Here is a 12,233-nt window from a genome sequence, read left to right on the forward strand (position 1 = left end):
TCCAACCATCAACCCAACACCACCATGCCCACTAAACCATGTCCCTAAGCGCCTCATCTACACGTCTTTTAAATACTTCCAGGGATGGTGACTCAACCACTTCCCTGGGCAGCCTCTTCCAATGTTTAACCCCTTTCAGTAAATAAATTTTTCCTCATGTCCAATCTAAACCTCCCCTGGCGCAACTTGAGGCCATTTCCTCTTGTCCTATCGCTTGTTACTTGGGAGAAGAGACCGACCCCCACCTCGCTACAACCTCCTTTCAGGGAGTTGTGGAGAGCAGTAAGGTCTCCCCTGAGCCTCCTTTTCTCCAGGCTAAACAACCCCAGCTCCCTCAGCGGCTCCTCGTAAGACTTGTTCTCCAGACCCTTCACCAGCTTCATTGCCCTTCAAGGAAGGGATCAATCTTCCAGATCTTGGCTCCTTTTAGAGGGCATGTGAGTTGACATTTCCTCCCTGAAGGTATTCTCCATAGCCTAAGCCTGTTTGCAAGGCAGTTCCTCTCCTTTTGTTAGACTGTAAATCTAAGCAAATGCTTGCTGATAAGCCTGTGACACTTGGGAGGAAGGTTAAGTGACTGCTTCTTTTAAAGATCCCTTTAAGAAAGACACTCATAGTGGTGCTTTCAAACTCATAAAAGTGAGTTAGCACCTGCATTTGCCTTTTTTGTGACAGATGGGTTCTTAAATGCTTATAAAACTTCTGAAGTTGTGAATGGGCAAACTTGGTTTGTAATTTCATTAGTCTCTCTCTCTCCCTCTCTCCAAGAGTTCCTACCTGAAAAAGGCAGATAACCTCTTTTCTTGATCTGGATTTGGTCCTGCTGTTCCAGTTCCATGTTAATTAATGCCACAGGAATACATCTGGAGATTTTACTTTTGATGTGCTGAAAGTCAAGCACATTTACATGCTGTATTGGGGTGATAATTCTTGCTGTCACAGAACTGACAGAATTAAAAGAAAAAAAAGGCACATGCTTCATTACTGTGACACGCTTCAAATTATCCTAAGTCTACAAAATTAATCTGTCTACCTGTGTATAAGGACCATCTAGCAAGTGCTGTTATGAGAACCAGTCCATGAAACTACTCTATAATACTGTGTAAAGTACCATGGAAATGGTACTTTATATTTATGCTTTTCCTCAGGCTGATTTTTGTCACATTAAATTGAATTGCATGTGTCTTAATGGGTTTTGCATCTGTCGCAGAAAAGGTCAAGGACTTCAGCAAAGGTAGGACCTCATTTAGTTTAGCCATGTACCAAATATATGTCACTGAGAGGCATTGAGAAGACATGCCGTAATCATTTGTCAGACTCCTACTTAATAATGTTCAAGATCATACAGAATGATATACTAACATTAGTCACAGTTAAATGCTTTTTAATGAAGGTTTCATAGGGTAATGTTTTGTTCCCAATTAATAACTCAGCCTTTATGGTAATTTAGTTCACCTGTATCAACCAGATTTATTTAAATGTGTACTAAAGTACAAGTTGACACAGTGTTTCCTAGACCACAGACTTACGGTAGCCAGATATCTCCTAATGGCCAGTGTATCTATACTGCTGACTTTTGCAGTTTTGCGTATCTTACATCAGCTACGTAAGTAGTAGCAATTTGTTATTCTTAATAACATCAATACAAATTAATTGTGCAGTAGTATACAATGCAATATATTTGTTGTATACCTGAGTTTTAAATATTCCACATAATTATTTTTTTCCTGACATTGTAATTCTGATAAGGCTTTACTCAAATGTATTGTCTTCTCACTATTTGTGCACAGTTTTTGGCATACTGATTGGTTTGGTGGGTCTGATCACTACTATAATCCAAGAACAAAAATAAATGTATGTGTTACTAAGACACTGCACTGCTAATTGCAGGTGAAGTCTTGAAGTAAACACTTGGATTATGCAGAAGAAAGATAATAAACTTAGTATCGGTTTCTAGCAGCAGTAAGTAATACAAATCTGCCTGGCCTGTCTATTGGTAATTTCTCATCCTTCATCCTTGTTAAATCACTCCTTGTCTTTATGCTACAAGGAAAGGTAAAACAGAAGCATTTTATGTTCTCTGCCTCCCTCAGCTCTGTTTTGCATTCCCAATAGTGCCTGTAAGGCAGTGTATATGTCAATCTCTATACTTTGGGGAAAGTCTCCCTGAGCAGTCAGAGGTGGTGGTGGGCAGCAGCTCTCCCCCTCGTGACTCTTTTAACCCCTTAGCAGCAGTGCTGAATGCTACTGCAGCTCTCCGGTGAAATAGCAAGCAGTTGCTTCCAGGGAAGAAGGGAGTGACAAGGTTTTTGCTGAAGCTTGCAGAGACGAGAGCTGCACAACATGAGATGGGAAGGACAACTGGAGACTACTGTCAAGCAGGTAGTGGAGGGTGGCTGTCACAAGATTGAAGCTTGTGGCTTCCAGCAGCAGGAGAAAGGATCCCACTTCACCTGTCGACCCGCAGCTTTGGAAGTGGTACAGTGCCCTGGGCGGGGGGGATGACGAGCGGTATCTGCCCAAGGATTTGCCAGAGCCAGCTGAGCCTGAACTGCCTGTGTGAATGGGAAAGGGCAGGCGGAGCTACTGGAGGCTCCTCCCCGAAGGGGAGGGAGGCACCAACCTGCCAACACAACGTGATGTCTCCTAAAGCTGGAGGTGCTTAAACTTCATTGGGAATCTTAGGCTTCCTTGAGAATAGCTACTTGTAATTGCAGTAGGAGTGCTTCAGGATCCAGCAACATTCATTACCTGTAGTTCATAAATCTGCCTTTCAAGCGTTTCTTTCTCCCTCATAACAGATCTCAGCTGTGTAAAATTTTTAATGGCATTACGCTCTGAATAACCACAAAATTTGTTTAAGGAGATAAATTAGACACATACGCAGTCAGAGTAATTGCTGTCTTGATTAAAAAAAAATCAAATCTTTTATTATAAACAGAGTAAAATCCCAAACCTGTTACTGGCTGCACTCTTTCATTGGAGAGAGTAACTGATGGCTTGCACATGCACCAGAAGCTTAAAAATGAAGACATCCAAATGCAGAATACAAGGGTGTAATGGCAGGAAGGGGAATGCAATAGGCTGAAGATAGGGCAAAGCTGCAATAAATCTGTGTTCAAGAGGATTACTCTTGAAAATCCCTGGGTAAAAGCAGTTTGTGGCAATGGTGGAATATCATGAGGCTCTGTAAAAGTTTAAGTGGAGGACTAACCCTACACTTGAAGCAGAGCTATTTATACTGCAAAGTAGGATATGTTACTTCTAGGCTTTCCATTTTTAAAACACGTTTTAAATTATGTATTTTTCCAGTGTTGGGGCTAGTTTATTTTATTTGTACAGTGTCTTTTGCCCTACTATCCTTACATTCTTTAGATTCTTTTGAATACAAATGATAAAAATGGGATTATGCAAAGAAGACGAGCAGTTAGGTGGAGATATATCATTATGCTACTTAATTTCATTCATGTCAGTACTCAGACATTCTGGGATGGAGTGAAGTCTGAATTGCTAACAAGCAAGATAAACAACATTTGCAAAAAAGCAAAATTAACTGAATTTTTTTTTTTTTAATTGTGGTGTGGGGTTCTACAAATGATAAAAATGGGATTATGCAAAGAAGACGAGCAGTTAGGTGGAGATATATCATTATGCTACTTAATTTCATTCATGTCAGTACTCAGACATTCTGGGATGGAGTGAAGTCTGAATTGCTAACAAGCAAGATAAACAACATTTGCAAAAAAGCAAAATTAACTGAATTTTTTTTTTTTTAATTGTGGTGTGGGGTTCAAGTTATCTGATCCACTGTTTAGCTTTTATTTTGATATCTGACTCTGAATACCATATTCTTACTACATAATCAAGTTATTTTTTGCCAAAAATAAAATTATATGAAAGAAAACATTGATGTCCAGTATTTGCAGAACTGACTTCCTTAAGTAATACTGTCAGAGGTTTCCCTGCAGGGCAGCAGGTCTTGTAGGAACAAATGGTAAAGCTTAATATTTTGGGTTAAGTCATCAGTGAGCAGTTAAAGTAAGTTCAGAATGAGCGCAGAAAGTGGAGTTATGGTTCAGTACTTAGAGCATTTCATCCAAATGCTGTCAAAAAGCTGTTCCTCAATTCTTGAAGGAGAAATAGAAGCAATATTTAAGACAGCAATGACAACTAAATGTGGAGATGATCAGAGCTAAACAATGCAAATTCTGTCATGAAATGTTTCCTCCGTTTGGAGGACAGGTATCAAATTTTAATATGTTCGTTCTTTTTCTCTCAGTCAACAGAGCATAAATTATAAATGTATATGAAGATATGAACTGGGATAGACTAATTTTTTTCCTTAAAATCAAAATGAAATCTTCAAATCAAATAAAAAATAACCATGCTTCTCTTAACCATTGCAGAGCTGGGGCTCTAGTACACACTGGAAGTAGACTTTCATATCCCAGGTAAAACATTGCTTTTATTAAATCAGTGTTAATTTAACTTCAATGGTATTGGGGATCTTAATCCCATAGCAACTGTTTGACATCAGAATCCAGTCCCATATCTCTGGTGTAATTGGCCTAATTTTTCTGGAACCAGGAAGACTCTTGATGTTTAAGATTTAATGGGATGTCTTGTAGGCAGAGTTGTTGAAGGAATAGAGGAAGGCAGAAAAACTGTACATTTAATCTGCAAATGTTTTTCTCTGTCTGTGGTACATGTACAAGGTTTACAGTTGTCATGTCTGCTGACAGTGTAAATTTCCAAGCAAAGCCTGAGTGGCTGAGTCCTTGGCCCTGGGAGAAAATGTCAGCTCTGAACGTGCAAACTTGCCCAACTTCTAGTGCTGGAAGGGTCTACTTACAGGAGGTACATTTGAGCATTAGCATTATTTGTGTTGGTGTCCTGTATTTTATATAATGTAGTGTGTACTTGGGAAATCTGTGTTTAACAGTCTATGTAATGCTTGTCTGGTCAAATTCTATTAAAAAAGAAGTTACACATGTTAGTAAGATTGGGAAGGGCCAATAAGTGCTTAAATAATAATGCTTTCACAGATCTCATTAGAAGTTGAGAGAAAATTGGAATATTGGGTCCTGAGCCAGATGCAGTAACAGATTTAGATACTTAGTTTTAGATATGAGTACATTAGCATGTGGAAACCAATTTTCTGATGATTATAATTTGGTTAATTTTTTTGCCTTCCCCGCCCCCCCCCAAAAAAAAAATTAGTAGGAAATATATCTTTGAATCTAGGGAGACAAGCTGTCAACTGCTAGGTCACTGCTGTAGATGACATACTTTGAGATAACACTCAAGTTTATAAGGAAAGCTTTTGTATGGATTTAGGTTAACAAGTGCAACACACATTTCTTTTTAATCTTGCTCAGAGAAACAGTAGAGTTGCATAAATATGAAAAAATAAAAAGCATCTTGAGGAGGACATACAGAGGAATATACAGCTTAAAGAGTTAAAGCTGTAAGCAGCTGAGAAACAGGGTCTAGCATGAGAAGGGCCCAACAACCTTTATTATATTGGGTAAAGTGACCTGTTCTACTTAAGTCACACAAAGATGAGGCCAGGAAAAATGTGTCAGACTATGGGCTTTCTACTGTGTTTTATTGATACCCTGAACTGGTAAGAGTTTGCTTGATTTGCCTCTCCTTCATCCTTTTTTTTTTTGTTGAGAAAAAAAAAAAAAAATGGATTAAAATTCACAAAGAAGTGAAAATGGTTTTTAAATGTGGAAATTCTGTGGTGTACCTTTCTGAAAAAGGTGTATATTTATATATGCATGTATGTGTATGTATATGTATGCATGTAAATAAAGATGCTATTTATATTTTTGATTAAGCAGAGGGAAGTGGATTTAACACACTGCAGACAAATAAACATTAGGTCAAACCTTTCTCCCAAGACTTTATTAGAACTTTGTTGTAATTATTTTAGGCAGAACTGCCCAGCCAACCAGTGGTGCTACAGCGATCTGTCGCCATACCCTACAGTGCAGCCAGCTCCTGGCCATGCAGGAGCCGACCTGTTCTCAATGCAATAACCAAGCATGTCTCCAGAAGCCACCTCTTCCACCGCTTGTGGACAGTGGTGGCGTGGAAAGACGTCTCAGGGATAGACTGCATGTTCTGGCTACGGCTCCTGCTGGCCTGCGATGCTGTTGCCTTCTCCTCCCCTGCCACCATTCCTTTCCTCCCAGTCTGCCCCTTTAGTTGCCCACATTGAATCTTGAATGAAATGCAAGCAGCTCAGCGGTAAGGTTGGTAACCTCAGGTATCAAGGTGATGAGCAACTGGGGCAATAATATCTTGAGCTAGTATAGCTGCAGCCAGAAAAGGACACGTGGCCAAATTCTGCAATGCCTTTCAAGGGCTGAAACATTGTTTTTAAGATGAAAAGAGCTGCCGTGGTCAGGAAAAAAAAAACCTACTGAAAAAATCAGAAGAAGAATTAAATATAATAGTACTGCTGGGTAGTGCTGTAGTATAGTAATGGACTGGGATTCATGCTGAGACCTGGAGGAGTCATTCTGAGTTTATTGTCTATCCCTGTGTACTTAGTAACATTCCTGAAAGTGAATACACTTGTAAAATGTAGAGGAGGAATATTTGGTTTTCTCTGAGGTATAAATGCAAATGTCTGTTTCCAAGCAAAAGACAGGCACAGAAAGTTAATCTTCAGGGTGTCAAATCAATCAGCTGTGTTGGCTTGAAATAAGAATGTTAAAAAAGGAACTTAATAAAAACATTACTGTCCCTACTACTCTTTCCAGTCATGTATGTTCTTCTCTCCAGAAGCTACTGAGCTGCCTCTTGGACTGCTGTGCTGTCCTGTAGCTCCCCTAGGACACTCCTTATCCCATTCCTTTTTCCCCTCAGGCATAACAATATAACAGCTGCCCACCAAAATCAGGCAGAATTTGCCTGAGTTGATTATTGTACTTGTTAGGTTGGTTTAACATGGATCAGTTCATCTGTTGGGCTCACTGCTGGGCCCCAAAGATGGTTAAATGGCACCATCTCTGAAGAGAGAATTACATTTAGGAATGATCCCAGACTGGTGAGAGCTGATGAAGGCACACAATGTCAAGTTATTTATCAAGTTATTTATCAAGTTATTACATTATCGGTGTTACGCACCAGCGAATTGCCAAGGTCAACTCATTGCTGGTAAGCTTCTTGAGCTTTGTCTCAGACAGAAGTCCTGGAAGAGTCAAAAAGCAATTCTTAAATAATGTTTTCTGTCCATCTCAGGGGTAGAGCCTAATTCTGTAGGGACACATTCAATACATCTTAAGCAGGGGCAAGCCACTGATTTAATGCACAGTGTGACATCCATCTAAGAGAGAAAGAATAGTTTCTGAGTGTGTCTTTATATGTCCAAATGGTTACCAGGTGTGGCACAGGAGATGTTGGCTTGCAGTGAGCATGTGCTTAGTCTTGCTATTGTGGTCATTTCAGTTTGCTCCAATTAATATCCTTTAACATAACCCAGGCACTAGTTTCTTATGCTGTTTTTGTCCCTACAAAGCTATGCAGTAAATGGTGTCTTTTTCACTTAATAAAAATCATGAGTTCTCTCTAAAAATACCTGGTAGCTTGGTGGTGAGGGCAAGGTAGAGCAAGAAATTAGAAATCACGTTAAGCTTTTCCCAAGTCATCCACCCTTAGTCAGTGCTGGGGACAAGATAATGGGCTAGATGGACATTTGGTCTGACCTTTTTTCACATTTTCTAATGTTCTTATCTTTGACCAAATTAAGAACTTAAGTGGAGGCCTGCCCCTCACCACTTAGTAGTCCATCCCAGGCTATCTTTCATTCCCCAAATCCTTCCTTTCTGATTTCAAGTCGCCCAGCACATTTATATGGATAGTCTGCATGCACAATGAGTGGGTTTGGGGTACTGCTTCTCAGGGAAGCAAGGTCTAACTTCCTTCACAGGATTTAATACACTCCAGAAGATGGGTGGAAATAGCCCAGTCTTCTACAGGAATTACAATAGTACAAAGCAAGATTGAGAAAAGAGATGAACATGTATCCATGATATCTCACTCCTGTATGCCCAGGAAATGTTTTCTATTCCCAAATATTTGATCTAGTCTCTTGCACCTGTGCAGTAGTGATGGCACTGCTTGGTCTTTAAAGCTCTAGTTATATGAGTGGTCCTGCTCAGTTACTCGTGTGAGTTGAGATGTGGATACCGTCACAAAATACCTCAAAAAATTCGCAACTCCTTAATTCTTTTTTAGATATACACAGTAGCAAGACATGCAAAACTAAAAAGGAGAGCTCTTGGACTTGCGTACTGTAGATTTATTTTAGTCTTTGTAAGCAAGCCTATGATGGTGTCAGACTGAGTCACTGGCATTTTGTGCCAAGTTGGAGCAGGTGTAAATAACTAATGCATGCTACAAAGCAGAGGAGCTGCAGGGCTGTATCTTTATCTCATCTCTGGCAATTCCAGCCATTCAGGGTGAGCAAACTATTAAAGACAACAGTATGAGAATCAGCTTTGTGCTACCATCTATTCAAGTGTAAATACTCTTTTGCTAGGCTGAACTGACTGTGAATTTGAAACCTGTTATCCATCTGCTGTTTATTCTTTTCTTCTCCTCTTACAGGTTGTATGTACTTAGTTTGCTTTTTTTTTTTTTTTTTTAAATGATGAAGGGCTGTTTGCTGAAAAAGCTCACTGCTGGTCTTCCTTTAAGGATCGCAGGTTCAGAAATTTCTTGAAGCACTTTGAAGCTTATGGGTTTTCTGATGAGGGCTTGCAGCTGTAGTGTCTTGCGATCATGGTGCTATGATCTATAGGACAGTACTGTGTGCTGCCTAAGAACTGCCTGCGAACTGCAGATGGTCTGGATACTTCACCACCAATGCCACCTTGAGTACTGGGCTGCTGCATGCTGGCGCCTCCACTGTGTTAGCTCTAGAGGTGTCTGTGGGACAGTGGTGTTACCCAAAACGCTGAGATATTCAGGGCTAAATATCCACTTTTCCACAAGGAATTGTAATTTCTAGTCTAAAAGAAGTCTCCTGTTCACAGCATGTCTCTGTGAGCAGTCGTGCTGCAGAGTCGAAGGGGTTGCGTGCTGCAAGGAGTGCGGGCCAGCAAGTGGCTGCCTCCTGGAGACCAGGATCTCCTTTAGCTGGCCCTGCTGCTGACCCCCTCCTTCTTCTCCTCAGCTCATGAACCTACAGTCTCAACTACCATTCCTCCTTGGAAACAGATCTCTTAATAAGCTCTGTAAATCCAGAGTGAGAGCTGCTCATTAGTAACAAGTGTGCGGGTGGGCCAGACTATGGCATGTCAGGTGTCGAGGCAAGAACCTAATGGGAAGGATTCATTACACTCCTTCACTGCCTGCATCACACTGTCTTCGGGTTTATTCAGTGATCCCCATTGAAATCTAGCACTACACTGTCATGCTCAGCATATTTTAAAATTTGATTTTGGCTAGCAGCTGGTTGATTTGAAGGTATGTTTCGGAGTCAGTAAAAGAAAGCCAAGTGTATTATAAACAGTAGCTCAACGGATATTCACTCCTGAACTCATCCTCTCCATTTGAATGTGGAGACCTGCAAAGTGCCTAGCACTATAAAGCACAACCTAACACAATAACATCCACATGAGGAGGTGTTCAACCCTTGCAAGGTGTCTGATTCCTGGGAAGAAGTCAGGATTTCTTACACTATACTATGTATGCATTCTGGCCAACCCTTTTTATATTTTGTTCACATAGAACATTGACTTCTACAGTCAGTGCCAAGTAGAAGTGTCTCAAAGGTTAGATAATCTTCGACTTGGGTGCTGTACGCATCAAAATATTTTGGGGAAGGGGGTATCACATTTTGTTGTCTTGGGAGATTTACCTTGGCACTCAAAGAAATTGTCAGTAAATTAATCATCGTTATTTTGCTTAAAGAAACAAAACCTTGCTGAATAGTCTGATTTTTAGTTGCCAGAACTCTGCTTCAGAGAACAGTTACATAGTACTATCACAAAGGAGGGATGGGGTGAGGAGATTACCCAAAATGGGGACAAATAGGCTTGCTGGCTTCTGCCTTCCCCAGGAGGAGAGCCTGAAGCTCTAGGGCAGCAGTGGGAATAGGAGGTGGTGGGGAAGGGAGAGCTCTGATGTGGAAGAGTGGGAGAAAAGGTCTGTAAGAAAATATTTTGCTTTGACTGAATTAGAAACTTGTAAAATCAAAACCTTAAGCCAGATACGTACTTTTTATAGATAATGTAAGTTCTTTTTCTGTTCAATACAGTGTATCAGAAATAATTCAGAATAGAGTGAAGGTGAATGACTTGCTTGTAAAGATCTAGAAATATAAAAAAAATCTCTAAAATGTTACAATGTAACTTTTAAAATATTAGCAAAAAGCTCTCTCTCTTTGATGCTTGTAAGCCAAATTTCAGTGCAATGAGAACTTTTACTGCACAGCTATAAACCCATGAAAATAAATTTTATCATATAAATCCCTTGAGAACTATAACTATACCAGGGCAAACAAGATACTTCAATAAAAAGTGCCTGAGAGTTGGAGCTGAAATTTACTGCAAAAAGTAATTTAGTTTGATAGCGCAAGTATGTTGCAAGCCAAAAAGAAAAAGAGAGTGAGCCAGATGGGAAGTGCTTAGCATAAAGGAAGGTCCAAGAGGGAAGTAAAGTCAGATAACTGGTTTTCAGTCTGGTTTTAATAAAAAAAAAGGTGCTAAATCTGTAACTTTTTCAGTATCTCTATACGGACCTTCTAAAAGTGACTAAATGTAAGAAGAGTGATGTTACTACTGAAATTCTTAGATGCAGATAATGTCCACAGACTGAAATATCCCACTCAGGAGGGAAGAGAGGTCTGCCATATGGCAGCAGTGATGTTAGTGTCATTTGGTACCTTCATCTTTTGGGTTGTTTGTTTTGTTGTTGTTTATTCCAAAATAAAACCAAACCAGACACCAAGATATGTGTTGTGTGTGCATGGAAGAAAGACATGCACATGTTCGGATGTCTCCCCTTCTTTGGCAGAACAGGAATCTAAGCAACATCTTCCACAGCCAGCCTGGTTTGTAATTGGAGGGCTTCAGGATGTGCCTGGTCAAAATGACTGGTAAAAACCAGATTGTTTCTGGGATCAGACATACTTCATATTGACCCATTGCTATCTAACTTCCTTGTTACCAAAGATGATCTTCCTGGATTTTGGAAGCAGAGGTGAGGCTCAAGAGAGTGCTGTCATAGAATCATAGAATCATTAAGGTTGGAAAAGACCTCTAAGATCATTGAGTCCAACCGTCAACCCAACACCATCATGCCCACTAAACCATGTCCCTAAGCGCCTCATCTACACATCTTTTAAATACCTCCAGGGATGGTGACTCAACCACTTCCCTGGGCAGCCTGTTCCAATGTTCAACCACTCTGTCAGTAAATAAATTTTTCCTCACATCCAATCTAAACCTCCCCTGGTGCAACTTGAGGCCATTTCCTCTCATCCTATCCCTAGATACGTGGGAGAAGAGACCGACATCCACCTCGCTACAGCCTCCTTTCAGGTAGTTGTAGAGCGCGATAAGGTCTCCCCTCAGCCTCCTTTTCTCCAGGCTAAACAACCCCAGTTCCCTCAGCCACTCCTCATAAGACTTGTTCTCCAGACCCTGTCATTTCCCTGTAGGTGCTGTGTGACGTTTCAGGAACTGTGAGTTCTCATGCAGCTTCTACACGTCAACATTACCCGCATCAGTGCATCTCAAACAGAAACCTGAAGTCAGGGGAGGAAATGTGCAGAAGCAAGGAACAAAGCAATTTCCTGCTTTCATATTTCTTGCATTGTTCTGATGCCTGGCCTGCTGGATTTTCAAAGATGGGGGAGCCCGCTCCTTTTCCAGTGGTTGTAGCTTTACAAGAAGAGTACAGCTTCTTGTAAAGCTTTACAAGAAGAGTACAGGGATCTCATTAGGTCATGCAGAGAAGAAATGAGAAAGGCAAAAGCCCAGCTAGAACGCAACCTGGCCGCTGTCGTTAAAGACAACAAAAAAAGTTTTTACAAATATATTAATGACGGACGGGGGGGGGGGGGGACCTGCCAAAGCCGCTCTCCATCATCTATCAGCAGTCCTGGTTAATGGGGGAGGTCCCGGATGACTGGAGGCTGGCCAATGTGATGCCCATCTACAAGAAGGAGGATCCGGGGAACTACAGGCCTGTCAGCCTGACCTCGGTGCCGG

At 40.8% G+C, this 12,233-nt stretch overlaps 1 protein-coding gene across 2 annotated transcripts in view; it reads right to left on the reverse strand.

The window, feature by feature from the left end:
* Positions 1 to 12,233, reverse strand: part of GABRB1 (gamma-aminobutyric acid (GABA) A receptor, beta 1) — a 66,425-nt gene that overhangs the window by 31,721 nt on the left and 22,471 nt on the right. The gene's annotated exons all lie outside the window — the stretch shown is intronic.

The sequence above is a fragment of the Pygoscelis adeliae genome, unplaced genomic scaffold, assembly GCF_000699105.1.
Source record: "Pygoscelis adeliae isolate BGI_AS28 unplaced genomic scaffold, ASM69910v1 Scaffold21, whole genome shotgun sequence".
NCBI lineage: Eukaryota > Metazoa > Chordata > Aves > Sphenisciformes > Spheniscidae > Pygoscelis > Pygoscelis adeliae.